General features: G+C 40.8%; 1 long non-coding RNA gene across 3 annotated transcripts in view; it reads left to right on the top strand.

Moving 5' to 3' along the window:
- The first annotated feature begins 2702 nt into the window (after positions 1 to 2702).
- Positions 2703 to 27136, top strand: part of LOC140598553 (uncharacterized) — a 45066-nt gene continuing 20632 nt past the window's right edge. Inside the window, exon 1 of one of the 3 annotated variants that reach the window (XR_012000993.1) lies at positions 2703 to 2875. This is a non-coding gene — a long non-coding RNA (uncharacterized lncRNA). The remainder of the gene's footprint in view (positions 2876 to 27136) is intronic. The other 2 variants (XR_012000992.1, XR_012000991.1) reach the window with 2 other exon arrangements.

The following is a 27136-nucleotide window of genomic DNA, read 5'->3' as shown; positions in this document are numbered from 1 at the left end:
AGAAGAAGAGTGTATAGTCTTATCATTAGCGATAACTTGCCATCTTGAATTTGTTCCAGCAAGGAAGAGGTTCACAGCTTTAATTAGTAATTGCAAATCATCTTCTGACCAGTTTTTACTGCCATTTCCACTTCCACCAGTTCATTTCTCTGCATTCTTGGATGCTTGTCGCATTCGAGCCTCACCTTCCTCTTTCTCTTTTCTAATCTGCTCATTTATTTCTTCTGTTTTTTCCAGAGCAGCCTTTCTTACTTCCTTTGTAGATGATGTGAGTGTTTCATTCAAACACTGTAAACTTAGGCACTTAGCGCCTGCCTTCTGCCCAGGGCATGATCCTGGAGACCTGGGATGGAGTCCCATGTCGGGCTCCCTGCATGGAGCCTGCTTCTCCCTCTGCCTGTGTCTCTGCTTCTCTCCCTCTCTCTCCCTCTCTCTCTCTCTCTCTCTCTCTGTCTCTCATGAATAAATAAATAAATCTTAAAAAAAACTTTTCCTCGAAAAATCATGTGAAATTTACATACAGGGAAATTCACAGAACGCAATTTTTTTATTGTCCATTTGGTCAGGGACTAATTGCCATATTAAAATCACCCTCTGTCAGCTATTTTTTTTCTAATGTATATTGATTGGTTTCTTATTTAATCAGACTTACACATTTTATTTCCATTGAATATGGAATTCTAATTCCTTACTATTTAACCTTAACTCAAATCTTACCCTCTCTTTTAATAAATTAGGACATACCAATCTTGTAAAATATTATTTCTAATTATCGGTTAGTACATTCCACTCTCTTCTTTCATCTGACAGGTGAGACACACAATCACTCAATCTTCATGCAAAGATATATGACGATGTAATACAGTTTTACAGAATACTGTGTATGTTATTTCTATTACATAATTCATTTTAGTGTTTCCATCCATCAAAATATAGCGTTCATCTGAAACTTCTCTAATAATTCTTTTGCCTCTTATGTACAGAGATAGATAAATGAAGTGACTGTCTTACAACATGTAATAGGTTGACTTATTTGTTTGTATGTGGGGATTTATACAGTGATTTGTCTCCAAAGAGGAAGTGAAATAATTTTTTTAAATGGAAAACATAAAAATTTTAATGTGAAGACTACAGGGAAGGCTTTAATGAAGGAGAAGGCTGACATATTTTCCTGATAATGACAACACAGACATTGTTAAATTTCTTTGCGAGGACAATGAGAAAAAAGTTAGGAGGGTGCTTTTATAAAGTCATTGTTATTATTACTCAAGTCAATGAGCTGTTAAGTACAAGCTTAATTATGACCTATGTTCATCATCTTGATACTTAATAACGCACCAGATGCACTTTCCCTGCTTTGTCAATTGCCTGATCTGGGATCCCTGGGTGCCCAGCGGTTTAGCGCCTGCCTTTGGCCCAGGGATCCTGGAGACCCGGGATCGAATCCCACGTCGGGCTCCAGGTGCATGGAGCCTGCTTCTCCCTCTGCCTGTGTCTCTGCCTCTCTCTCTCTCTCTCTCTCTCTGTGACTATCATGAATAAAAAAAAAAATTGGCTGATCTATCAGTTGACTGAGCATTCCCTGCCAAATGTGACTGTCTTCCATCTCCAGAGGAGATAGCTGGTTTACCCACATCTAGACTTCATCGTTTTCTTCCCAAAATATTTGTTCCCTGAGACAGGTTCCATCGGAAATTAGGTCGGAAATTAGGTCGGAAATTTGTTGTTTACTCACCACATCTTAGGTCAGAAGAAACAAATGAAACAATATCTCATCTTGATAAATGATTGAGATACGGTCAGATGACATACTAATTTTAAAAGTGTGTTAATCCCACCTAAATATAGATGACGAATTAATTTAAACGTGGGCTAACCGGCCTGCTCTGCACTGCATCCGGGTGATGCCTTTGCTCTCAAGTTAACCTGATTGCGCAGAGGTGCCCTTGTTCCCTGACTTCATCCCCAAACCATCAGGATTATTTCAGTTTACCTTCTCCTTTTCCCAGAACATCCTGTTTGGAGTCATGCAAAGGGAGTGTTTGCTGCAAAGAAGCCTAATTCATAGTTAACATTGTCCTTATCATGGACATACTACATAGGGGAATGCCTCTGCTGGAGGTCACCCACCAGGACCCACAAACCTGTGGCCCACACCCAGGCTGGCTGGGCTCCAGACAGGTTGATTTGGCTCCTTCCAGACCCAAGCCCAGGGCGCTGGGCGGTCGTGGTTCACCCAGGGTGGGGGCAAAGTGCCCAGGGTAGCAGCACTTCTTATTTTTGGTGGAAACTGCCCCTCGCTCTGGCTTTCAGGACCTGGGGGTGTGCGCACTCATCGCGACAGTCCCTCTCTTAAGTGAGGCACTCCGCGCCCCCCCCCACCCCCAATCACCTCTGCGCGCCCCCCTGCAGCCCTTGCAGCGCCCAGCGCACCCCAATGGCGGCCACTGAGCTTCCTGCAAGCTCCCAGTTGCCTCCGTCGCCGCCTGGGAATCTGGGGCCCCAGGGGACTGCGAGCCCTGGTGTCCGTGGGACACAGGGAGGACGCAGCCACTGTGCCTGCCCCACCCGCCACCCCTGGGAGCGGGGAGGCCCGGAGAGGCGGGGCGCGGCCAGCGGCTGGCCTGGTGCAGGAGCAGCGCCGCCCACAGCCCTGGCCTGGAGCCCAGCGGAGGGGGAGCGGCGGGGGCAGAGCTCTCCTCCGCGGGGGAGGGCCCCCAGCGGGGGGCACAGCAGCACCAGGCAGCTGCCCGGAGGCCGCGGGGTCCTGGAGCGGGGGTGGGGGGGCAGCTGCAGCGGGAACAGGCCTCCGTGGAAGCGTGGCTGGTGATCACCGGGACTTCACCTTCTCTTACTTTGTTAGGAAAGCCACCAGGTAAGGAGGGGACCCCCGGAGGACGCGCCGGGCGCTGAGTGGCCTGGGGCTCAGCTCGCCCCCTTCCTGAACCTCCCCCCTTCCTTCACCCTTAAAGGAGCTCTGTTCCCAGGCCCTTTGCTTTCCAAGGAGGGCTTTGGTCCCGCTGGGCCATAGAGATCTCGACTCCGCGGCAGGTACAGCCCAGACGCCAGGCGTGGGGTTCGATGCAACTTTCTCACAAAGTTAGATGCAACAGTGCACAGGCTGGACCCCCTCCCTCGCCCCGCCCCCCACCCCCTGCCCTGGCATCCCCAGGGCAAGATTGTTCAGACACCCCGCTCAGAGGCCTCCCCCCCCTCTAGCCTCCGGGGCCCCCTAAATCTTAGCGCCCCTCAAACCATGTTGGAGCCCTTCCCTGCAGCTCCTCCGGGAGCACCATTTCCAGCCTGGTCGCAGCGGCTCCGCTCCACCCCAGGCCCCTCGCCGGCCCTCAGGGGGGGCGGGGAAGCCGGCGGGGGAGAGCGCGGGGAGCCCTAAGGCAGCACCATGCCGGAGTCCTCCCGGAGTGAGTGGGGTCGCCTCCGCCCCCGCAGTCCCTCCCGGGCTCCGCGCTTCCTTCCACTCTCTGGCTGCGCCCAGGGCGGCGCTGGGGAGGGCGGCGGCGGCGGAGGGCAGGTGCCCTTTGGGGACCAAACAAGGTACTTCCCGAGCATCCCCCCTCCCACTTCCCTTGGGGGCGCGGGGCTGGGTGCGGGGTGGGGGCGTCGGGGTCAGCCGGGGGCGGGGGTGCTCCCCTGGAAGCGGACTGATAGGGTTCTCTGCCTTCATTCTCTTCGTGTAGTCCTACTTAGGGACCTCAGAAGCGGCTCTTGTTTTTCTGTTTGTTTGTTTTTTCACAAAAGGCTGTTTCTCCTAAAGCTTTGGTGTCCCTGTCATCCCTGTTGGGGTTTGGGGACAGAGCCGACCTCTTCGGGCAACTCTGATCTCCAGGGTTTCGTTACTCCCCGTCCTTGTAAAGTCTTTAAAAAAAGACTTTTTTTAAAGCTATGGTTATTAAAACGTATGTGTGTATATATTCTTATATACTATCTGTAAGAGTTCATGTTGAGTAAAAGTCAGAAAAGGAAAGTGTAAAATATTTAAAGAGTAGCACAGACCATTAATTGTAAGAGTTAAAAAGCACCAAAAGCTGTCAGTTTAAAGAATATAATCTAAGAGCTTGTGTGTTAGTCAGGGGTTCTGGTTTGGGCTGATATTTGGTGGCATTAACTGGGTATTTAAGAGATTACTCAGTTGTTGATTATAAAAATTCCAAATTTCTAAACCCAGCGTGATTCATATGGTTGTGGTAAAAACTTATTGCAGACATTTTCACTTTAGAGCTAGGATTGTTTTTTTAACTAGAAGCTCACATTACTTTGCTTTTTTCCCTTTTGTTACACGCTGTAAGTGTAAAATGAGTCTGTGATTCAGAACCCCATGAAACAGATCGTTCTGTAGAAACATTTAACATTTTTTAAATTTAAAATAAATTTGGATTCACTTAGATTGGGCATCCGTGCCTGTAAACAGACATGTTGATGGAATATTTCTACCTTATTTGATTTAATTGTTGTCATTTGACATTCATGCGTGCTTTTTTATCCTATCCCCAGACTGAATGATCTGTCCTCACAAGTAGTCCCTGAACAGGATGAAGGTTTCTGGCATTCCTAAATTCTTATTTATATACCTGTGAAGGGGATCCCTGGGTGGCTCAGAGTTCAGTGCCTGCCTTCTGCCCAGGGCATGATCCTGGAGACCTAGAATGGAGTCCCACGTCAGGCTCCCTGCATGGAGCCTGCTTCTCCCTCTGCCTGTGTCTCTGCACACCCCCCCCCCCCCGGTCATGAGTAAATAAATAACATTTAAAAAATACCTGTGAAAATTGGTTGACCTTGAAAGGAGTTCTGCTGCTATATTACATTGATTGTTATAACTTATCTTCAAACACAGAGCTAAGCACCTAGTTTAAAGAAAGCTACAAGCTTGGGGCATAGATGCTTTTTAGGAATCGCAGCCTCAAAGAAAAAAAAAAGGAATCGCAGCCTCTTTATGTGAATTTGAGTGTCAATTGAAGAATTCATAACATAATCTATAGGCAGAAAAATTATTTTGAGACTTGCAAACTACAACGTATGGAAAATCCCACCCTCACTGTTCTACCTGCCTGTGTACATACCCTGTGAACTAAGGGCTCTAATCTTCATGCATTTGCAAATGAAGGCTTCTGGTGCCAGTGCCACTTTAACAGCTCTTCTTCTTGCCATCATACTAAAATAATGTTACCTTTCATTATTTACTAAACTTCTCTGCCAAGGAGGGTGATGTTTTACATCATTTAGTATTGTAGGAGTAGCATGGTTGACTTTTTATTGCTTTGTTTTGTACGAGGCAAAGAGAATATTCAGAATATTTGGCATTTAATGGAAATAGGAATTACTAAGTGAGGACAAGTTTTTATGACCGCTTGGATCAAAGTCCAGAAACAGAAGTCTTACACTTCCGTGTAGCTTTCAGCGATAGACTTTTTATTTGACACTGCAAAACTGTGCTGAATTAGTTCACATTCCTGGTCCTGTGTCTAGGATTTTTTTCACTTCTTTTCTTTTCTTCTCTCTTTCTTTGTTTCTGTCATAATTTTCTCATCTCTAAAAGCTGTAATATTCTTATTTGCAAAATAGTTCTATTAAAATCAGATGAAATAAATTTAACACCAATAAAAGATAAATGTATTATAAAAAATTCAAATGAAATAAAATCAGATGATAGATATAAAATAAATATTGCCATCCACTTTTTCAAAAGATACTGTTTCTGTGAATATATAGGAATATAATTCCAATTATCAGATAAATGATTTGTGAGGCATATGTTATTAAGTTGTCACTAGTGTTGAAGATAATAAAACTCTATGGTTATTGACTCAGTCTGACTTCGGTCTTATTTATAATAATTTTATGGTGGTAATTCTGATGCGGTGATGACCTTTTCTTTTTGTATGGTTTATAAACAGCGTTCATATAGCCAGCTTTAAGCTGCTCTTTAGTACTCACCTCAAGATGTGCAGTTTTTAGTATTTTGAATATGTTGTGCAACAAAATTTTCTTTTTAGTAATTCCACCTAAATATTTAAAATATCCGAAACTGGCTTTTAAGTTTCAAAGGTAGAATTTGTACCTTCATCCTTATCTGAATACAGAGAAGGTTTCCTAAGGTTTGAAACACAAAATAACTTAGGACTTTGCTTGAACTTCCTACTGCATTTTAAGAATGCTCAAGAAAGATTTCTTCTGTAGTTGAAAAGGCTACACAGAACTGTTTGGTGTTTATTAGTTTATCCCCCAAACATTTTTCAACCTAATATTTTATTAAACCTGTAACTGTTATGTCGAATTAGATGTGTTCTTTGTTCTCAGAGCTGATTGTAGGATGACAGCCTCTTCCTAGGAGGAAAGTCTTCCATAAGGACCACTGGGCAATTAAACAAATCACTGAGTTGATTGATCATGGAGGGTTCAAAACGACTAATTTCTGAATTTAGGATGCAGTCTAGTTACTGACTTTGCAGGACTTCCTATGAAATTAGTTTAGCTGGATAGATGCGGATTCAGTTGACCAGTGTTTACAGCTGATTGATGTGGTCGCGGTGATATCTGTTATATCAGGCTCTGAGTAAAAAGCGCCTGTGAGCTACATACCTAGGAATAAAAAATGAAGGAAGGCTTTCCAATATAGGAGTCATTCATTTGATATTTAGCTCTGTAATCTTATTTACCGACTTGGTATTCCCACTTAACTTGAACTATATATATTTTTTTACGATGTAAGTGCTTTATTCATTTTCTCTAACTGGTAGAAATTTACGCTTACTGCCAAGCAAATGTTTAAGGCAGGTAAAGCCAAGTACTCACTTGGCTTAAGTTTTGACACTGCAAAACTGTGCTGAATTAGTTAAGAACTTGAGTTCTTAAGAGTCATTTTGCTAAGTATTCTAAAAACCTTTTAAGAAGCTCTTAAGGATATCTATTTATTTCTCTGGTTTGTAGTTTGTACTGAACATGCTATTTAAAGTGTTGTGTGCCATTGGTAGCTTCTGTTTTCCTCGAGACTTTTCCTCTGATTCTGAATTGTAAAGTCAACCTTTTGGAAATTACCTTTTCTGAATAATTTTATTAAAACTAAACTTGGGACTGAAAAGATCCTCTTCTAGTATCATATCTCTAGTGATAACTATAAAAAATAGCCATCCTTATTTCTGCTCTCTGTACATATACTGAGGTTTAAGAAAAGATCCGGATCTCTTAAGCTGATGAAATAATTAAAACACACACACACACACACACACAGAATTTTTGCACTTTAGAGTTAGAGAGGATCATGAAATCCGGTGTTTCTCAGACTTAAGTAGTGTTCCCCTGCTAAAGACAGTCTTATTCATCTCTAGCATATTAGAAAGCATTTGGTCATAAGTAACATAAACCCTACTTGGATGCATATAAAATTGACTTACATGATTAAGTGCCTGGAGATTGGTTTGGTTATGAAATTGAGCTGATCAAATACCCGTCAAGATTCTGTTTGTCTGTATGTCTGTTTAATCTGTTTGTCCTTCCTTCAGTCCATCCATTCACCTCTTCTTCCTTCTTTCTTTCCTTCTGTCCATCTACCCTTCCATTTTTTGGTCTTATGCTGTGTTGGCTTTATTCTGTACGTTTTCTTTATAGGCTGGAAGCCTTTTTGGTGCAACTTTCGGTGGCTCTTAATATTCTGAAACTAGAGAAATACCTTGTTATTTGTGTCAGTCCTCTCAAAATTACTCTGGCCCTGCTTGGGTCATGTGCCAGCTCTGGACCAATCACTGTGTCCAGAAGAATAGGTTTATCCAAGGGGTGGATAAGCCACAATCTGAAATGCCTTTGGGGGAGAGGGAATTTCCTAAAAGAAAGCGATGTAGACACAGCAAGAAGTTCCAGATACCTACCATCTAGTGCCGGGCTTCCTTTTATTTAATGTTAGTTAAACGTGGAATTCTTAAGAGCTGGTATAATGCTGCCATAATTACAGCATTTTTCCAATTGTAATACCAAAATAAATTTGTGAGTTAATTACGAACTAAAATGGTACAACCCCAGCCAGATACAAGTTGACAGCATTTATTAAATCACCTTTTTAGAGTGAATCTGGCCCTGCCTGCCCAGTAAAGGGTCTGCTGAGGTCAGCTCACCTTTACTACAGTTGCCTTAATGATGATTGACTTCTTCCCCTGGGTCTGCTCAGTCAGGAAGCTTTTATTCCAATAGCACAGCATACCAACTTTGGGTTTTCCTTGGTCTGAAAGCATATTTGCATATCAAGGTGGTCTCTTTTCAAGATTTCCCTTTGTTCTGCGACCACTAAACTGCAGTGTGATTGTGAACACAAATATATACCTGACTGCCAAAATTGCAGGACAGTGCTTGATTCCAAGGTGGTCATCCCAGTATTTTAAAGTATACTTCTTTCACCTTCTTTCTCTCCTCCTCCTCCTCCTCCTCCTCCTCATTCTTCTTCTTCTTCTTCTTCTTCTTCTTCTTCTTATTATTATTATTATTATTATTATTATTATCATCAGTGTGGAAACACAAAATTTAAGACACTTTCATAGAAAAATTACAGATCTCCACAACACACTTGTTTGGGGTCCCTCCAATTGGAGGTGCCCCCAAGTGCCAAACCAGCACAGTCTTTCCCATATCTCAGCTGCAAAACAAATCAGTTTACATATTTACAGCATAGACGTCAGTGACTATGTTTTCTTTCAGAGATAAGTAGGATTTCCTTTAAGGAATATTTTTCACACATGTGTTTGTGAGTGCACGGAAATTTACAGAACACATCTCTTTCAACTCTCAGTCAAGTGTGAATGTAAAACCACATGAAGCAGTTATGCATTTAATTTGTATCGGGTCCCAGTTAGCTTCTCAGATGTTTTCATAGCTGGAGAAAACTTGGAAATACTAGATAACTTCAGGCAGAGCGTTCATGTCCTTTCCATGCCAGATCCAAGAGAACTAATCACTGTAATATCGGAGTAGAGGTTATTTGAGGATATCACTTGGAGGTGCTCCGAATCTCCCCAGCTTCATATAATAGCCTATTATAGTGTAGTCATCTTTTCTTTATCTAAAGCAGTACTCCTCAAAGGGGATGCTGTGGGGGTACCTAGGTGGTCTAGTTGGTTAAGTGTCCAGCTCTTGATTTTGGCTCTGGTCATGACCTGAGGGTTGTGAGATCAAGCCCCACCTTGGACTCCATCCTGGGCATGGACCCTGCTTAAGATTCTCTCTCTCTCCCTCTCACTTTTTTCCCTCCCCAGCTTCTCTCTCTCCCCCTCTCAAAAAGAAAAGGTGAGGGATGCTATTGGAGTTCGATGGTGGCTTTTTTATGTTGTTTTGAGACACTGTACAACACATTGCAGGATATTTAACATCCCAAGGCCCCAGACACTAATTGCCAGAGTGCCCCCATCATACTGACCCACATTTCCAAATGCCCCCAAGGACATACTATTACGTACATACTACTTGGTTAGAAGCCATTGTTCCAAACTCTTTCATATTGATTTCTACTGATGAATACTGTGTAAGGGCCCCAGATAGGACAAATCTTAGCTTCAAACCCTGGAGCTATCTCTTTCAAAGAGTATGACCTTAGGTGCTTCATTTGCCTCCTCTGTAAAATGGGGATAGCATTTACTTTGTAGGGTTCTTACGAAATTTAAAGGAAATAATGTATATTTTCTTCTCTCTCCTAGAATGAATTTCAGTAGTTTACTCTTTTATCTTTATCTTGAGAATCATCAGCACCTTAAATATAATCACAGACAGTCATTGCTTTATTCTGGCAAGTGGGAATTAGAACAAATGAATGGTGATTTTATAGATTTTTAAGAGTCCTTATTTTTTACATGAATGTTAATTAATGATTTGAACAGAACCATTTGTGAATTATGTGAGGTACTGGAAAAGGAAGTGGAAGGGGAGCTCAGACCTCCCAGTGCTGTCCCCAGCATTGGAATTGGCCCAAATTAATAACCCTCAGCTTTAAAGTGAGAGAGGGTAGGGAATCAAAGCAGAGACATTCATTAGTGAGCTTAAAAATCTCTTTCAGGTCTCCAAACTCAGGGAAAAGAACTAGGGGTGGTGGAAGGGAAGGTGGGCGGGGGGTGAAGGTGACTGGGTGACAGACACTCAGGAGGGCACTTGAAAGGATGAGCCCTGGGTGTTATTCTATATGTTGGCAAATTGAACACCAATAAAAAAAAATTATGAATAAAAAAATCTCTGCTCTAAGCATTCTTTTTTTAGGCTTATTTGAGAGAGCAAGAGAGAGAGCATGCACACAAACAAAAGAATACAAGCAGGGGGAGCTGCAGAAGGAGGAGGGAGAAGCTGACTCTCCCCTGAGCAGGGAGCCTGATGCCCATGGTTCCTTGCTCTATCCCAGGACCCTGAGATCATGACTTGAGCCAGAGGCAGATGCTTAACTGACTAAGCCACCAGGTGCCCCAGCACTAAGCATTCTTGATTCTCACAAGGAGAGCAGAGTGTCAGATTCTCAGATTCAATAGTTTTCTTCTTTAACTACTTTCCAAATATATGAGTAGTGGATGCAGGTCAAATCATTCAAACAGTGTAACTCAAACTGTAAAATTAGGATTGAAGGGCAGGAAAAATATCTAATGTTATATTTATTTTTGTGAGTTATTTTTGTGGTTTTCCTACAGATCATTTTAGCAGATTTCCGTATAGGTGTTTAACCATCCCTTTCCAGACAAATAATTAGTATAATTTTTGTAATTCTGGTTTTAAAGTGATTAATTCACATGACTTATGGAAAAAAGCACTGGACAGAAAGAAAAAGGGATGACACTTTAATAGTAATCTTCAAAACTTGGGAATATGTTGTGTTTTGTGGATTACTCAGGTCCTGCAACTTTTTAATCTACTTGTCTGAAGCATCCTGCAAATCTCCCCAAATATTACTGCTCAAAAACCTGGTGCATAGCCCTCCTGGAGGCCCAAGCTTCAGCATACTTAGAGAATTTCCTCAATTGAGCCCCTTCGGTAGGAGCTATAACAGACCAACTTTAGTTTCCAAATCTGTATCAGAGTGTTAAAGTATTATGTTGTCTAGTACTAAAAACCATTCTGCGATTTAGAATTATGATTATTGTGAAATATTGCAATTGTTTTCATTATAGTTATTTATTTTCTCACATTTGTTGTGAGTTTTATCTTTGATATTTTGAAAAAAGGTCCCCCAAATCTATAACTTATTTCTGCAAAAAAAAATTAAGTTTTTGATAGTAATGGGAAAACAAGATATGTTCTTATATTTATTTTTCTCAACTAAATATTCAGCTCTTTATTTTTATAAATTATTCAGAAAATTACATCATATATAGTGTAGTTATTATTAGTCTAGGGAGTCTTAATGGTTTTTCAGTACTAAATTGAGAGAAAACAAGCATTGAAAAGACCATTTTATTCCTTTAAGTGTTTCTGTACAGATATTAGTGCTTTAAAACAGGAGCCTAAGAAGCAGCAGTGGCTAACATCTAGTTGTTCTGTACAAGCCTCTTGAATAATTTTTATTTTTACAAGAAATCACTTTTGAAGGTATACTCCATTTAATAATGTTTGATTAACTGAAAAGTAATATCTATCATGTATTAAAGACTGTATTAGGCATAAGGTTTGTCTGAGACTCTATGCTGTCACATTATATGTCTCATTTCCTTAAATTTTTAAAAAATACTTATTTATTTATTTATTCTACTTTACATTTTGTGGCTTTTTTATTTTCATGTATCTATTTTTTATTGGTGTTTAATTTGCCAACATATAGAATAACACCCACTGCTCACCCCGTCAAGAGCCCACCTCAGTGCCTGTCACTCAGTCACCCCTACCCCCCGCCCACTACCCCTTCCACCACCCCTAGTTCGTTTCCCAGAGTTAGGAGTCTCTCATGTTCTGTCTCCCTTTCAGATATTTCCCAATTATTTTTCTCCTTTTCCCTTTATTCCCTTTCACTATTTTTTATATTCCCCAAATGAATGAGACCATATAATGTTTGTCCTTCTCTGATTGACTAATCTCACTCAGCATAATACCCTCCAGTTCCATCCACGTCGAAGCAAATGGTGGGTATTTGTCGTTTCTAATGGCTGAGTAACATTCCATTGTATACATAGACCACATCTTCTTTATCCATTCATCTTTCAATGGACACTGAGGCTCCATCCACAGTTTGGCTATTGTGGACATTGCTGCTAGAAACATCAGGGTGCAGGTGTCCCGGCGTTTCATTGCATCTGTATCTTTGGGGTAAATCCCCAGCAGTGCAATTGCTGGGTCTAGGGCAGATATATTTTTAACTCTGAGGAACCTCCACACAGTTTTCCAGAGTGGCTGCACCCTGGAATCCCCTATCTGCAGTTCATATTCCCACTAACAGTGCAGGTGGGTTCCCCTTTCTCCGCATCCTCTCCAACATTTGTGGCTTCCTGCTGCGTTAATTTCCCCATTATCACTGGTGTGAGGTGGTATCTCATTGTGGTTTTGATTTGTATTTCCATGATGGCAAGTGATGCAGAGCATTTTCTCATGTGCGTGTTGGCCATGTCTATGTCTTCTTCTGTGAGATTTCTGTTCATGTCTTTTGCCCATTTCCTGATTGGATTGTTTGTTTCTTTGCTGTTGGGTTTAATAGTTCTTTATAGATCTTGGAAACTAGCCCTTTATCTGAGACGTCATTTGCAAATACCTTCTCCCATTCTGTAGGTTGTCTTTTACTTTTGTTGACTGTATCCTTTGCTGTGCAAAAGCTTCTTATCTTGATCAAGTCCCAATAGTTCATTTTTGCTTGTGTTTCTCTTGCAAAAGAAAAGAAAAGAAAAGAGAAGAGAAGAGAAGAAAGAGAAAGAGAATAAAATAAAAGAAAGAGAAAAAAAGAAAAGAAAAAAACAGGTGGGGGGTCAGAAACAAATCAAAAAACAAAAAAAAACAAGGGGGAGTACCCTCTGATTCTGTGTACTGTAAATCCCTCGACCCCCCCTGGAACTTTCCAGTGCTGCTTGGTGAATAATTTGTTTTTCCCCTGTCCCCCTAGCTGGTCTCCTGGGGGAAGGGCCTGCTGTGCTGATTTTCAGGTGTTAGCACTTGGGGGAACTGCTCAGTCCCCTGCCTGCTGCAAGGCTCAGTGAAAGATGTTTAAACTGTTTATCAGGTGAGGCCACTGTGAGGCTCAGTGGGGGTTGTTTACCCCTTGAGGCCCCAGTAGGAGCAACCAGAGTAGTGGCAGCCAGCTCTCCAGCCCTACAGTCAGCTCCCGCAGTAACTCGGGAGCTCTCAGTCTGCAGGGGCCTGGAGACTCCGGGGCGGGGGCACTCATCTGCTCAGCTTGTGGCAGGAGCCTCCTTGTTGTCCTTGGCCCTCGCGGCTTCTACCTGTCAGCGAAGGAGGCCAGATACTGGGCTGTGTCCCCGGCGCCCTGGGCTCCCAGGCCTGTGCTGTTGGAATCCTGCTCCTGCCACGCAACCCCCTTCACGCGGAGCCGCAGCCGGAGCCCCTCCGAGCTACTCCCCGGTCTAGCCAAGTGCACTGCAGCCCTTTAGGCAGCTCGGCTCTGGGGTGTGGCGTGCTGTCCCCGGGGCGCAGGTGTCTGTTAGTGCCTCTGGGAGCCTGAGGGCATCCCCACCCTCCTGGGTCCTGCTCCAACTTCCTGTGAGCCCCTTTCCATCTGGGAAGATTGGTGAAGCTCCTGCTTCTCCGGGACGGAGCTTTCCTGTCCTGGGGACACCGTCCCCAGCCTTAGCCGGCTCCACATGGGGCCCCTTCCCCTTGGATGCTTTTTGTTTCTTTATTTCTTTTTCCCCATCCTCCTACCTTGATAGATGCATGAAGTCTTCTCACTGTAGCGTTCCAGCTGTTCTCTCTTTAAATCTCAGGCCAAATTGGTAGATTTTGAGGATTATTTGAAGGTTATCTTGGTAATTTGGTGGGGAGAGGTGACTTGGGAACCCTACTCTTCCACCATCTTGCCCAGAATACTTTTCTGACATTCTTCAGCTACACATATTTAGGGCACTAATTACTTGTAATGAAAAACTGACTTAATTTTTCACATCAACCCTTTTAAGTTATTTAACTTCCTGTGTACTGTATTCTGAATGCTGTTCAGTTAAACAGACTGCGATCTGTAAAAATATGTGTTTTCTAATGCTTTTCAATCTGGAGATAGGGGATTCCATGGGTCAGGGTTATTGGATAATACCCCTGGAGAAGATATAAACAGGTAGGCCTCGGTGATATGTGTATACGTGTGTATAAGCCCAAAACAGCAAGAATTTTTAACAGAATCCTTTGAAAAATCACTAGGGGTGGTGAAAGGGGAGGAGCGAGGGGGTGGGGGTGATTGGGTGACGGGCACTGAGGGGGGCACTTGACGGGATGAGCACTGGGTGTTATTTTGTATGTTGGCAAATTCAACACCAATAAAAAATAAATTTATTATTTAAAAAAAAAGAACCCTTTGAGAAATCAATAGAAAAAGCCCTGTGCCCTTTGCTGAAAAACTATAAATCTCTACTGTCCTAGTGACGATCTTTGTTGATTTCTAAAAATGTGTCTCTCTTGGGTTTAAATCTGAGAACGGTGTGCTGTCAGAATTGATTACATGAGCAGACTTTTTTTTCCTTTGTGCTTCTAAGGATATCCTGAGATCTGTTTAATTGGACACTGAAGGCAGAGCATCTGGCCTTACTTCAGTTAAAAACAAAGGAAAAAATGCCTGTAATTTAATATAAACATATGGTGCCATCTGATTCTCCAAAGATATCCCTACCTTAAATATTAGTGCTTAAAACTAGCTTCTTTTTCTTTTCTTTTCCTTCCCCACCTTAGCTACATTTTTTTTTTATGTAACTGGCTTAGGAGGTCTGTGCAAATCAAACAGGGTTTGGGATCGAGATGGTTTTTACTGCAAGATGAGAATATTCACTCATTACAGGCCCCCAGACATGTGGGAGATGATCTTCAGTAGGACAGTAACCAATACACTTCATCTTCATGAAAATTCAAATAAAAGATGATGCTATTTGGAAGACAAGTTTTGACAGGAAAAAATTATATTTTGGCTGCAAAGGTTAGTTAGATGCAGGAAAATGATACTAAGAGGAATATCTTCCTTATTCCTTAGACTTTAAAAATGTTCAATTTATTACCTCAGGGTTTGGTATCAAATTAAAAATAGATAAATGGAGACTTTAATAGTAGCCATCTGTCTGGAGAGTTTTTATTTGGTTTGTCTGGAGAGAGGAAGGATGGCTTAGATTATCTTTGAATGTCTCTTAGATATTTCAAGAGGGGAATGCTGTGGGTAGGGTGGGAAGATACAAATCACATGAGCAGATGATCTTACAGCTTCAGGGAAGTGTTAAGACTGGGAAGGGGAACAAGGCACTTCAGAGTTGGAGGGAACAGGTAGCCTGCAGAGAGGAACTCAGAAGTCATTTGGTTCAGGGTGTTTTGAATAAAATAAATAGTGGTTCTGTTAATGAACAAAAAGAAGTATCTCAGCTATGAATATGTAAGCAACTCTACAGTACACTGCTGTCTATGATCTTGTTGCTATGAGAATATAAGTAATCCTGAATCGATATGTAAAATGGATGTATTGAAAGGGACAGGTTTCATCAGAAGTTTAATATAAAATTAAATGGTGCTTGTCTCCTAAGCTGTGATGTGGTGTGAGATGGTTACAGACAACCAGAGTGAATACATCTAATGGACCGGAAATAAGTCACTAATACTGAATACTTGGACCTGGTTGGAGGCAAAGGGCCTGGGAAAAAGCTGAAATATACAAAGAGCCAACGATGCCCCTGGCCGAGTGTCCTTACTCTAATAAGTCACAGAGAAATCTTTGTTACATTTCACATCTTTGAAGAAAGAATTCCAAATGTCAGACACATCTGATGTATATTGTACTTCCTACTGGGCAGCCAATGTATGACTCAGAGGTAGTTTCTGTGAGTAGTGCTGTCCTCTCCAATGGAGATATGTCCCTGACAGAGCCATTGGGGTTTCCCTACATAAAAAAAAAAGTTGGATTGTGTGGATTCCAACAGTAATGGTGTTCTGGAAGAGAGTGTCTGTTTGTGTAAATGGAGGTCTCAGTCCTTGGATTCCCCAGAAGATTTATGTGGGGATCTGCACTCCAATAAAGATAGCCAGAAAGAATGTAGTAAATGCAAAGCGGTTCGTTAAAGCAAAAAAAGTGCACTTTCAAGGTGGAAGAATAGGCAGGTTCTGAGAGGTGGAACCGGCCCCTAGGTTGTTCTGGAATTGGGTATTACTGGGCCTCTCTGGGCTGGGAGGAGCTGTGATCTGCAGTGAGGTGGTCTCTTAATGGAGGCTGCCTCCAGTCATTTGGGAAACTCCTCCCACAAGTTGGGAGTAAGAGTTTGACCCTCTGAGGTTTGGCAGCCTTCTCCGTGGGGGGGGGGGGATAGAGTGTTGTAGCCATTATGCAAATACATTATAATGAGTCTAGGGGTTACCTTGGGGTAGGGGTGGAAGGGGAGAGAGCATGTTCTACACCTGAGGCATTTGATCTGCCCACCCCAAGGTCTTAGAAACTACAAAGGAGGCCATTGTCTCCCCAGGATTTTTTTTTTAATTTTTATTTATTTATGATAGTCACAGAGATAGAGAGAGAGGCAGAGACATAGGCAGAGGGAGAAGCAGGCTCCATGCACCGGGAGCCTGATGTGGGATTCGATCCCGGGTCTCCAGGATCGCGCCCTGGGCCAAAGGCAGGCGCCAAACCGCTGCGCCACCCAGGCATGCCTCTTCCCAGGATTTTAATGTGTAGCTTATTTATCACCAGCCTTGCCTCTGCTCCTCTCCCCATCATTTCCCTTTAAAGACTGGGGACCGTGCCTTAGGGTGTTCCTTCCACTGCTTCAGTCTCCCTTCTGCAAAACAGTCGCAGATTTTAAAATCTGATTCTAAGAAAATTTTTGTTTCAAGAATCTAATGGCATTGCTGCTCATTCTGCTTCATTTAGCTCTTTGTCAAGGTAAACAGTTTTGTTACTGTAGCTACAGAGGAACCGGGAAAGGAGACTTCATACCCAATTATCTAACATGACTTATTTAATGATTTATTCACTGTCCTTAAAGAACAGTGAGTTGATGTCCTCTTTGAGGAGGGGCATGGAGAGTTCTTTCTATGTATCCCAGCAGTCTTTCTGGACACTTCTGACGTTACCCAATGGGCAGTGAGGGGTAAGCAGCAACATAGCACAGTTTTCAAGTGCCTCCCAAAGGAGATCTCAGTATGAGCTTTCCTAGTGAGAAGTTACAAATTCCCATGGCTTCTCACCTAAACATATGAGATATAAATAGTAGGTGTTTATAGTCCTGAGTTCTTCTTTTAGCAGTTACAATATCAAAAATTAAATTTCTGCTTCTCATGGAGGTCTCGCATTTTGTCAGCAAGATTTTTAAATGATTATTGAGGATCCTTTGGCATTTAAGAAAACAGGAATTGTTTGAGACACATGGCAGTGAATGGTAGAATGGTATAAAGACAGAACAGGAAAACTGCATTTTTTCTGGACAATATATGCTAAAATCTTGACATATCAGTGTTTGGAGCTCATGTAGCAGATGTTTTGATGTAACAGTCTTTTGGAGGTAACTTGACCTCTGCAGATGGCTTCCTAGTCTGTACATCAGTATGTGGCTGGACCTGTGCAGTTTGTTTGATGTCCCTGCCCCTCATTTTCTTGGTTGCTTCTGTGCCACTCCCGGGGCCTTTCTAATTGCCTTCTATGTGCTGTTCTCTCTGGGTAGGAGCACTCTGTCTCCAGCCCTCCACTGGCCACTGGCCAGTCCCTACCTTCTTTAGAGCTCCTCTCAGGTCAGAGAGGCTGTATCATCTCTTCTGAGATTGCTCAGCTCCCCTCACTCTGCCTCCTTCTGCTCTGCTTGAGTTGTCTTCACAGCTCTTACCTTTCCCTGAAGTGATATCCTATGCTTGTTTGTTCTTAAGTGCTGCAACGATGTCCAGTTCCAGCTGTCTTGTTCACTGAAAGATTCATAGTGCCTTAAGTTGTACCTGGCACATGGTAGGGACTCAGTGAATTATGTCCAGTGAATGCATGATTGTCCAAATGGATCATTGGGAAATTCAGACATTATTAGGCTCGTGGTGCTTTATTTTATTAAATGAAGTTTTGGAGATGTAGAATTTGTTTATCCCCACCCCAAGTCTGCAAAGGTGAATTTATATTCTTATATTTGTGTTACTTGGTATTAGAGATCTGAAGTGCTGATCACTCACTCCTTTCCTCCTCCCCTGGATTCCACTGGAATTTAAACACACAGTGAGTTGGATGGAGATTGATTTTTCCATTATTAAACTGAGCACCGCCTGATAACCTACAGCGTGGGGGCCTTGGAGAAGCTTGATTTGAAGCAACTTGGTTTCCAGAATGTAAAATGAGCTACCCACTCCTTTGGCAGTTACCTCTCTCCCTCCAACTGAATGTTGAGTGGGTCTGACCAGGAAGCCTTATGGCATGAAACAAAAGACAGAGGGCGCACTGACCTCAACAAGCCATGAGCAGGCCATGAAAAGACAAAATGGAACCTATTTTATTTATCTACTATTTAGAAATGTGAAAATGTGGCTCAGTGGATGTCAGATTCTACTGGTTTCATTGGCAAGTTCTCCTCATATGGAAAAGATTCAGGAAACAGGTGGAGAGTGAAATTGAAAGGATTGCTCCAGCTCTGCCCCCCTCAAGTGGGAACCAAGCAGTATCCCCTTTTCAGTGGGAAAAGGGGGACAGGTTGCAATTATGGTTGTCCCCTGGGTGGTTGCAGTTGCAACACGTCTATTAAAATATACCAACTAACAAATAATTTGAACCAGAAAAGAGCTATCAACTCTGAGAGTTGCTGCAATTGTGAGTCGTCTAGACATCTGCCAAATAAAATAGTAAGTTCTATTTGTACGTATGTTTAAGGGGGAGAATGGATGTTAATCCAGCATCTATTCAACATCTGTCAATAAGAAATGTGTATCCTTATGAGAAAATATCATATCCTACTCTTGATATGTTTAGTATGACTAATACTAACTTCATGTCCAAACTCAGCAGCTTTTTATGTTTCAGGTTCGTGGGAGTAAGGGAGAAGTACTATACATTTTGGATGCTACCAACCCTCGACACTCCAACTGGCTTCGCTTTGTTCATGAGGCACCATCTCAGGAGCAGAAAAACTTGGCTGCCATTCAAGGAAGCTTATTTGCTTCTTATTTGTACTATGTACTGTGAGAGGAATGAACCAATTTATAACTGCACTCCCTGTTTTAAATTTATTCCCAATGACCTGCTTCAAATAACAGTAACTAACTCTTAAAGCAGAGAAATCTCATGTATTCAGCATATGCAGAAAAGGGTTAAATCTAGTTGTAAATTGACACCAGATCATTCTCTTTATGAGAATTCTTGAGGGAATGAATTACATGCTCTGATAATGTCCTTGGCAGATCTTGTTTTCAAGTACTTTTGATTCATTCAGTGAACATTTATTGATAGTTTCTTTACTTGATGGTTTATTTGGCTCATAGTGCAATATTCTGTGTTATTACTTGGGAAAGGCTTCATGGAGAAATTTTATTTGGGTATATCCTCATGACTAGATTTTGAGCTTCTCAAGGATAGTGTATTAGCCAGTGTTTCCCAGAGAAATAGAACTGATAGGATCTAGATATCTGTCTTTCTGTCTATCTATTTATATATATCTCTATCTATCGAAAGATTCATTCCAGGGAATTGGCTCACGTGGTTATGGAGGCTGGCCAAGTCCAGAATATGCAGAACAAGTGTCCCACTTTGAATCTAGAGGCCACAGGCTGACGTAGAAGAACCAGTGTCCCACTTTACACACCGTTAGGCTGGAAGAGCAGATATTCTAGTTTGAAGATCATCAAGCAGGAGAATCCTCTTATGTGGAGGAGGATCACCCTGTTGTTCTGTTCAGGTCTTCAACTGATAGGATGAGGCTCACCCACACTGGAGGACAATTTGCATTAGTCAAGTCCATCTATTTAAATGTTAATCGCATGCCAGAACACCCTCACAGAAACACCCAGAATGATGTTTGAACAACTATCTGGTGATCCTGTGGCCCAGTCAAGTTAATACATAAAATTAACCATCCTCAGTAGGAACCGTATTTTATTGAATTCCATATCCCTGTATCCTTGCCTAGTGCTGCACATTACATTGGGCTCTGACAGAAACTGTGAGTTGAACATAGCTGATTCCTCAGCAGAAATTCCGCCAAGATGAGAAAAAGTTAAGCAATAAGTTTTTAGAGGAGTCCTCTAATTAAAACTCCTTTATCAGATGGTTAACAGAATGAAGAAACATTGCAATTCACTGGGAAATTGGTTGATTGCATGTGAAAGCACAGCTCCTGGTACCTAAGCTGCAAAAAAAAAGCAAAGCTATGGTTGGCAGAAGTAAGAGAGAAGGGAAAGAATAAGGAAACTAATATTTTTTTAAGAATTTACCATGTGCGGGCAGGCCCAGTGGCTTAGCGGTTTAGCACTGCTTTCTGCCCAGGGCGTGATCCTGGGGACCCGGGATCAAGACCCATGTCAAACTCCCTGCATGGAGCCTGCTTCTCCGTCTGCCTCTCTCACTCTCTCTCTCTCTCTCTCTCTCTAATAAATAAATTAATAATCTTTAAAAACAAAGAATTTACCATGTTTATTGTTCTAGAAGCTTCATTGTACATCATGTCATTTACTGTGATCCGAAAGACTGTAAATTTAATAATTTGCTGAGAGTTATGCTGATTTCACTCCATTCTGAGTGTAAAGTCCACAGTCAGAAGAGGGAAAATGCACAGAATTAGTTTTTAAAGTAACCAGAAAGGATAGTCATCTAGAATATTCCATTTCCTGATGTTATTAGCTAACCATATTTTCTCCATACAGATAAGCATTGGATAACCAATGTAATTACTGTCTTTTTTTTGTCTGGATAAATGAGAGATGCCTCTTACAAAAGGCTAGATTGGGCTGGAAAATAGAATCTTTTTGGCAGCTGGAGATATTCAAGCCACTTTTTAGGTTATTCATGATATACGTTGATCCAACCACAAATTTCAACTGATATTTTTAAATGTGCATACATTAATTTTTTCCAAGCATTTTGTATTTTTTATGGCTTCCTGATGCAGTCCTCTTCCAGCACCTCCAGCATGACCTCACAATTTTAATTTACAAACTCAGTTCAAGTGTCTCCTTGTGAATGTTACTGATATCAAAAAGCCTACATGTAGACTCATGGAATTTACTTTAGGCAAATCCACTGTTTTGTGTTCTTTCTTTATTCTGTGTTTTAGAGAATGTTATTCTGTTTAATCTACATTTTTTCCTTATGCTTAAATAGTAACTCTAACCTTTGCTCAGCTGCCTTTTGTTTGTGACCTTTCTTCCTATTGGTGGTTATGTCTGTATCATCGATAACACTCTACGTTTGCCCAGACTCCCAAAGGATTGGCTGCTCAGCTTTGAGTTCCCTTTAACTGTATATTTTGCTTGCAATGATCCCTTTAGGTAATGGAATACTATGTCGGTAAGTTTTTATCTCTACCTTTTACCCACATCACTCCTCTAGGCCCTACTTATGTATTTCTTTATAAGGGAACCATCTGCACGTCTCTCTTGTTTAGTAGTCGGTGTTGCAAAGACTCACACAGTTCTCCCGGTCATTCGGTCATTCAGTGTCGTACCTGTCTTCTGCTATGTCAGGTGCGCTTCCTTCCTTGAAATAGAGTAGGAATCTACAGAAGATGACTGTTGGCAACTTTGATACTCTCAGAAATTATTGTTCGATTTAAGAGGAGGTGAAGTGGGGGTGGGACTGGAAGAGGATTCATAAACTAGAAGATCTGTGAAGTTTCATATTCAAATTAATTAGAATCTTTTCAGAGGCCAGTGTGAGAGCCTTTTGGTGCACAAGTGATGACAGTGTCTTTAATTCCTTTTAACATTATCTTGGCTTTTCCTTAGAGTGGGATCGAGTGCACTCTGTGTTCCTTGCCACAGAGCACAGTATGGATCTTTGTCGCTCCCTTGGCAGAACGTCTGTTTTCCTTGAATGCTAGCTGGAGTAGCAGACTGTTCAGGGTTCAGAATCACATCTGAGCTGGGAGCAGAGGACCCAGCTATAATGGGTCACAAGGCTGACAGTGATGTCAGCCTTCTGATTTGGTGGAATAATCTCCTGAGGGTTGCATTCCAGAAACATCGAGCTGGTAGGAGAAGAACATAATGTTTCCTGCTTAACATTATGAATCACTTACATTCCAAATTGTATCTGAAATTTGGGGTATTCAGGAAATTTCTTGTTTGAGCTGTATGTCCCAGGATTGGAGTAAATGAGAAACATTTGTGGCTATGTGGCTTGCTTGGTGGAAAACATCAATAGTTGGTCCAATTTTTTTGGACAAGGGATTAAGAATTTGAAGTCTGTTTTGGCAGAGAATTGGAACTCCTTTTTGGAGACTTAGTTCTCTGGTAGTTTTGCAATTTATTTGATTTTGGAAGATTTGCTTTGGAAATGATGATTTAAATATATGAATTATTGAAGGATCTCATAAGCAAAAAATTCTTCCCACATGCACACATTTCAGAACAATTCATTGAACTGTATGTTCAGACTTCTGAAAAGTATTTCCAACTGAACCAGAAAATTCTAAGTGTGAAAGATGTGGCTTAAAATGAACCAAAATAATTCTTAGGCTCCATAAAAAATGGGTGATTCTTATTACTAAGTATTAATTTCTTTACACCAAAGGAAAAATGTAATATTGGAAGAAAGATTTGACCTACTCAGATTTTACAGGCTTTTAAAAATTTCTGATCTTTTCATAGAAAATTAATTATGTACAGAATTACATCATTTAAAGTCAAGACTTTGAATTCTTGGAATATTTTAGATATAGTGCTACATCTCATGTTCTTAAGGACATAGTTCCAGGCATCCCTTCCTGGGACTTTTTTGCAGCAAAATATTAACATAAATGAAAAGGTGGCTTGGTGTTATAAGAAAAAGGAGCATATGGAAAACCTGGGTTTTTGGAACACCTCATGAGGGATGTCAGGTTGTGGGGATGGACTGAATATGTTGAGAGAGCACTAGGTATTGAGCCAAACTTGTGATGTCAACAAAGCTTTGTCCCAATTCTGATGTCAGTTTCGTTTTCCCATTAGCAGGAGAGCTATTTTATTACATATTATTTTCTCTCCTTTCTCTGCCTTGTGCAAGGATGGATAGTCTTAGGCAGTTTATCTTGGAGTCTTCTGGTGACACATGATATTTCAAAATGGCGGAGCCGAGAGATCAAATGTGGATTCCTGTGAGAGAAGCAACTTGATTGTTTCTAAAGCACAGACAAGACTTTCTCCATTGTCATGAAGACATTGAGATCCATGGGCTTATTAAATGTTGTTGATGCAGCATTCAGATCGCAGGGGCACCAACCTAGCAACCAAAAAAAAAAAAAATCAACTGGATTTTTCATTTATACCAAAAATTATAGAGTTTTCTCTAATTCAGTTTCTTTTCTGTTTTTTTAATCAGATTTATATAAATTTTTTTATAATTTTTCTAGACTCTGTTACAGAATATTAGGGAGCAGCTATCTAATGATTTCTTTAGTAATACCGTAATAATATCAGTTAAATATCTTGGAGATCTTTTAATGGATTATTTTATAGTAAAGTACATATTTGTCTTTCCTTAGTTAAAAGTTTAAAATAAGTACAATTAGAAGCAGTAGGTCCTATGAAATTTTAAGTACTAGCCCTACTGTGGCTACATATTAGTAATATGTATAGGAAGTTAAATTATTATATTACTTATAAATATATTATTTTAATTCAATTGGAGTTTATAGCAAGTCAAACGACTATTTTTAGAAATATCCTTAAGCTGTATAGATTGATAACTTTGAAATACATCATTTAATCCTTAATAATGATGATGGTGACGGCAGCTAGCACAGAATAGGTACTATGTGCCTATAAGTGGTCATGTGTATTAGAACCTTAATATGTACCATGAATATGTGAGGAAGGCACCAGAATTTTCCCCCCCTCTGTCAGGTGAGGTTGCTGATGCAGAATCTAAGTAACTTGCCTGAGCCACACGGCCATTGAGTAGTGGATAGGAACTGAGGCCAGGTACTTTGTCTTCCCTGTCCACCGTGTAAACCTCTGTGCTCTAATACCTTAGAGTTAATTTGCAAAAGAGTAAACACAGATTTTAAAAGCCTTCCATGCTTCTGAATTTACTATTTAGATAGTTTTGAAACTACTGAACATTTGCAAACAGTTTCATTTAAGAATATACATAGTTTAGAGTTATTTAGAACTCATGTTCCTTGATATTTTTAAGTTCTCAAAACATCCTGAATTCATTCAAAGGCATTGCACCTTCTTTTCTTTTATACAAAAGTCATGCGTAGGCAATATGTGTTTTAGCCTCTTTTTCCCTTTGGTGAGGGAAATTAGCTTTGTTGGAGGATGAGGAAAAGTTAGAGTCAGTGGACAAAACAAACACTTGATATAGAAGTAGAAAGAATGCAGAACTGAGCCCAGTTTGGATTCTGTTAAGAAAGGCAATTTAAAGGCCTAATTTCTGGCCCTGACCCTTGTTGGCTGAACACTTCACTTGATGCATTCATTCAACTGATAACCCTCGAGCATCTGCTGTGGGCCAGGGCCTGTACAGAACACTGGACATGTTATAGTTCAAAAGATAATCTAGTCACTGTTTCCATAGTGGTAAAAATAATCTTGGAACTCTTGTTTCTGTTGTGAATTAATGATGATAATACCTACCTCATTGGATTTTGTGAAGATTAAGTTAAATAAGATAACATAAGCAAAACACCTGGCCCCTATGTGTGCCATATAAGTTAGCAAGTATTTTTATCACCACTCTGCCATTTGTATAGTTTTTGTCTCTGTAGTTTTGTTTCTATATAAAACAGAGCAAAGTCTGGGTTATTTCTCTAACATCTCAAGGTAGCTGGTATAAATCCCAAGCATGCCAAAGACGTTTAAGTAAATAATCACCACTCAAGGAACAACGTGCTATGTGGATGACAGTCCTAACGGGCCTACTCCCAATGAAGACAGCAGCAGCCTAGTGCCCTGTTCCTGGGCTCCTCAGTTGGATGCACAGGGAAGCATGTGTTCGCTTAGGCCACTTGAATATTGTTTACCGGGGCCATCGTACTGGCTATGGCTGGGTGGCCTGTCTTCTCTTTGGAAAGGTTACTAGGACTTTATAAATGTAAGAAATGTCCTGTAGGGAAGATATCTTGTTGTGCTGTGCAGAGACCTTTATTAGATATGGTGGTTTGGCAGCTTTAGAGATAGGTTTAAGATCATTATTATTATGCTAAACCGCTTTCAGCTTTTTAAGAGAAGCAGGTTTTGTGCCAGCTGATTGTTTCTTAGTCAACCTTGTGCCTGCAGTCAGCTACCTTTCCGAATGGGGAATGCTGGATGTTAGTAGGTAGGGTCTTTAGAAATCATTTCAGTGAGCCTACACCTTCATAATTTGTAGGGCAGTAAAGCCTACCGCTGAGGCATCAACCAAGGAGAAGCTAGAGTGTTTGTTTCCTAACTGCGCTGCGGCCTTTGTTAACAGGATTGGTGATACTGAAAGTATGAAATAGAATTTAAAAAAGGAATTCTGTGAAATTCTTCTTTGGGAGGAAAAGTGCTGAGTCTTCGATTTTATATTTAAAGTTATTATTATTACTAATTGAAAATTAAATTCTATTTAATTTCTAATTTAACATTTTAAGTGAATTTGAAGCAGAATTGTTTAAGATTTTCCCAATACCTCTAGAATAGAAATCTAGAGTAATATATCCATGGGCCCACTTAGAGAAATGATTTACTTATATATGTGTTTTTGTCACTGAACTGAGTTCCTCAAGAACTGAACTGAGGAACATAGAACAGCTTTGTTTATTTTCTTACTGCCCACCCTGGCAGTCGGGGCTCAGTGAATGCTGGGTGATCTGGCCTCCTCTGTTCCCTTTCGTTTCTCTCCTGATGCAGTACACCTTGTCCAGTGTGCCTTTTCAATTCGGAAGAAAGCTTATGTCTCTTTCCTTGGAAGTCACAGAAAGCAAATTCTTCCACTTGAACTCTGGTCTGCTGTTCATGTGCATGGAAGTATTTGGTCTGGCAAAGTGTTACATTTTTACCCTGGGATTGCTGAGTATGTACTGGTATGTGTGTACACATTTTGGTCTACTGTGTAAGTAGCTTATCTCTGAGCCACATAACTGTGTGGCCAACAGCATCTTGTTGTTAGGTCATAGATCTTTTTATGGTTATTACCACAGATAATAAGAGCCTTCGATTAAGATACCCCATTGACTAAGAACCTGGCAGTCCTGTCTGGACTACTCAGAAACCTGGATATAGAGCAGTGAAATGACTAAGGTTCATGCGAAGATGGTATTTGCTGCAGGGTTCTTTCAAATTATGCTTAACAAATGTAATAATGAAAGTTTAGTATTCTAAAATTAATCCACATTGCATTAAATACACAGGTTTAAGAAGAGATATGGTAAAAACTAAAAAGGAGAAAGTTTACAATCTTTTGTTGCTAAAAACTATGATGAAAAGAAGAGGCATTCGAGTTAGATTCAGTAAGGCAAATAACATGAATACATCACTTATCAGAAGAGGAAATTAAAAGAATATAACACTTTTAAGTGTTAAATCTAATATCTAGACAACTAAAATTAAACATACATATTGCTTGTTTCCAGACAGGATTTCTTTGTGTAGGAAGATAAAGAAGAAAATGCCTTTTTTTTTTTAATTGGGGATATATTTTATGATGAGTATTAGATTATTTTTTAATGATTGGTATAAAAATAGTCAATAAGCTGCAAAGTGAAGTTAATTTAATGCACATAACATAAAACACTTGAATTAGCTAGATTTAGTTCTTTATGAAGGAAAGTTGTGTTTCTAGGGAGATTTTTATTCAAGAAAAATGTATTCCATCTAGTAACATGAGTGGATACTCATAAAAGATTCAGCCACTACTTAGCCATTCAAA

The sequence above is a fragment of the Vulpes vulpes genome, chromosome 4 (assembly GCF_048418805.1).
Source record: "Vulpes vulpes isolate BD-2025 chromosome 4, VulVul3, whole genome shotgun sequence".
Classification (NCBI taxonomy): Eukaryota; Metazoa; Chordata; class Mammalia; order Carnivora; family Canidae; genus Vulpes; species Vulpes vulpes.
This window is presented reverse-complemented; position numbering and strand designations above follow the sequence as displayed.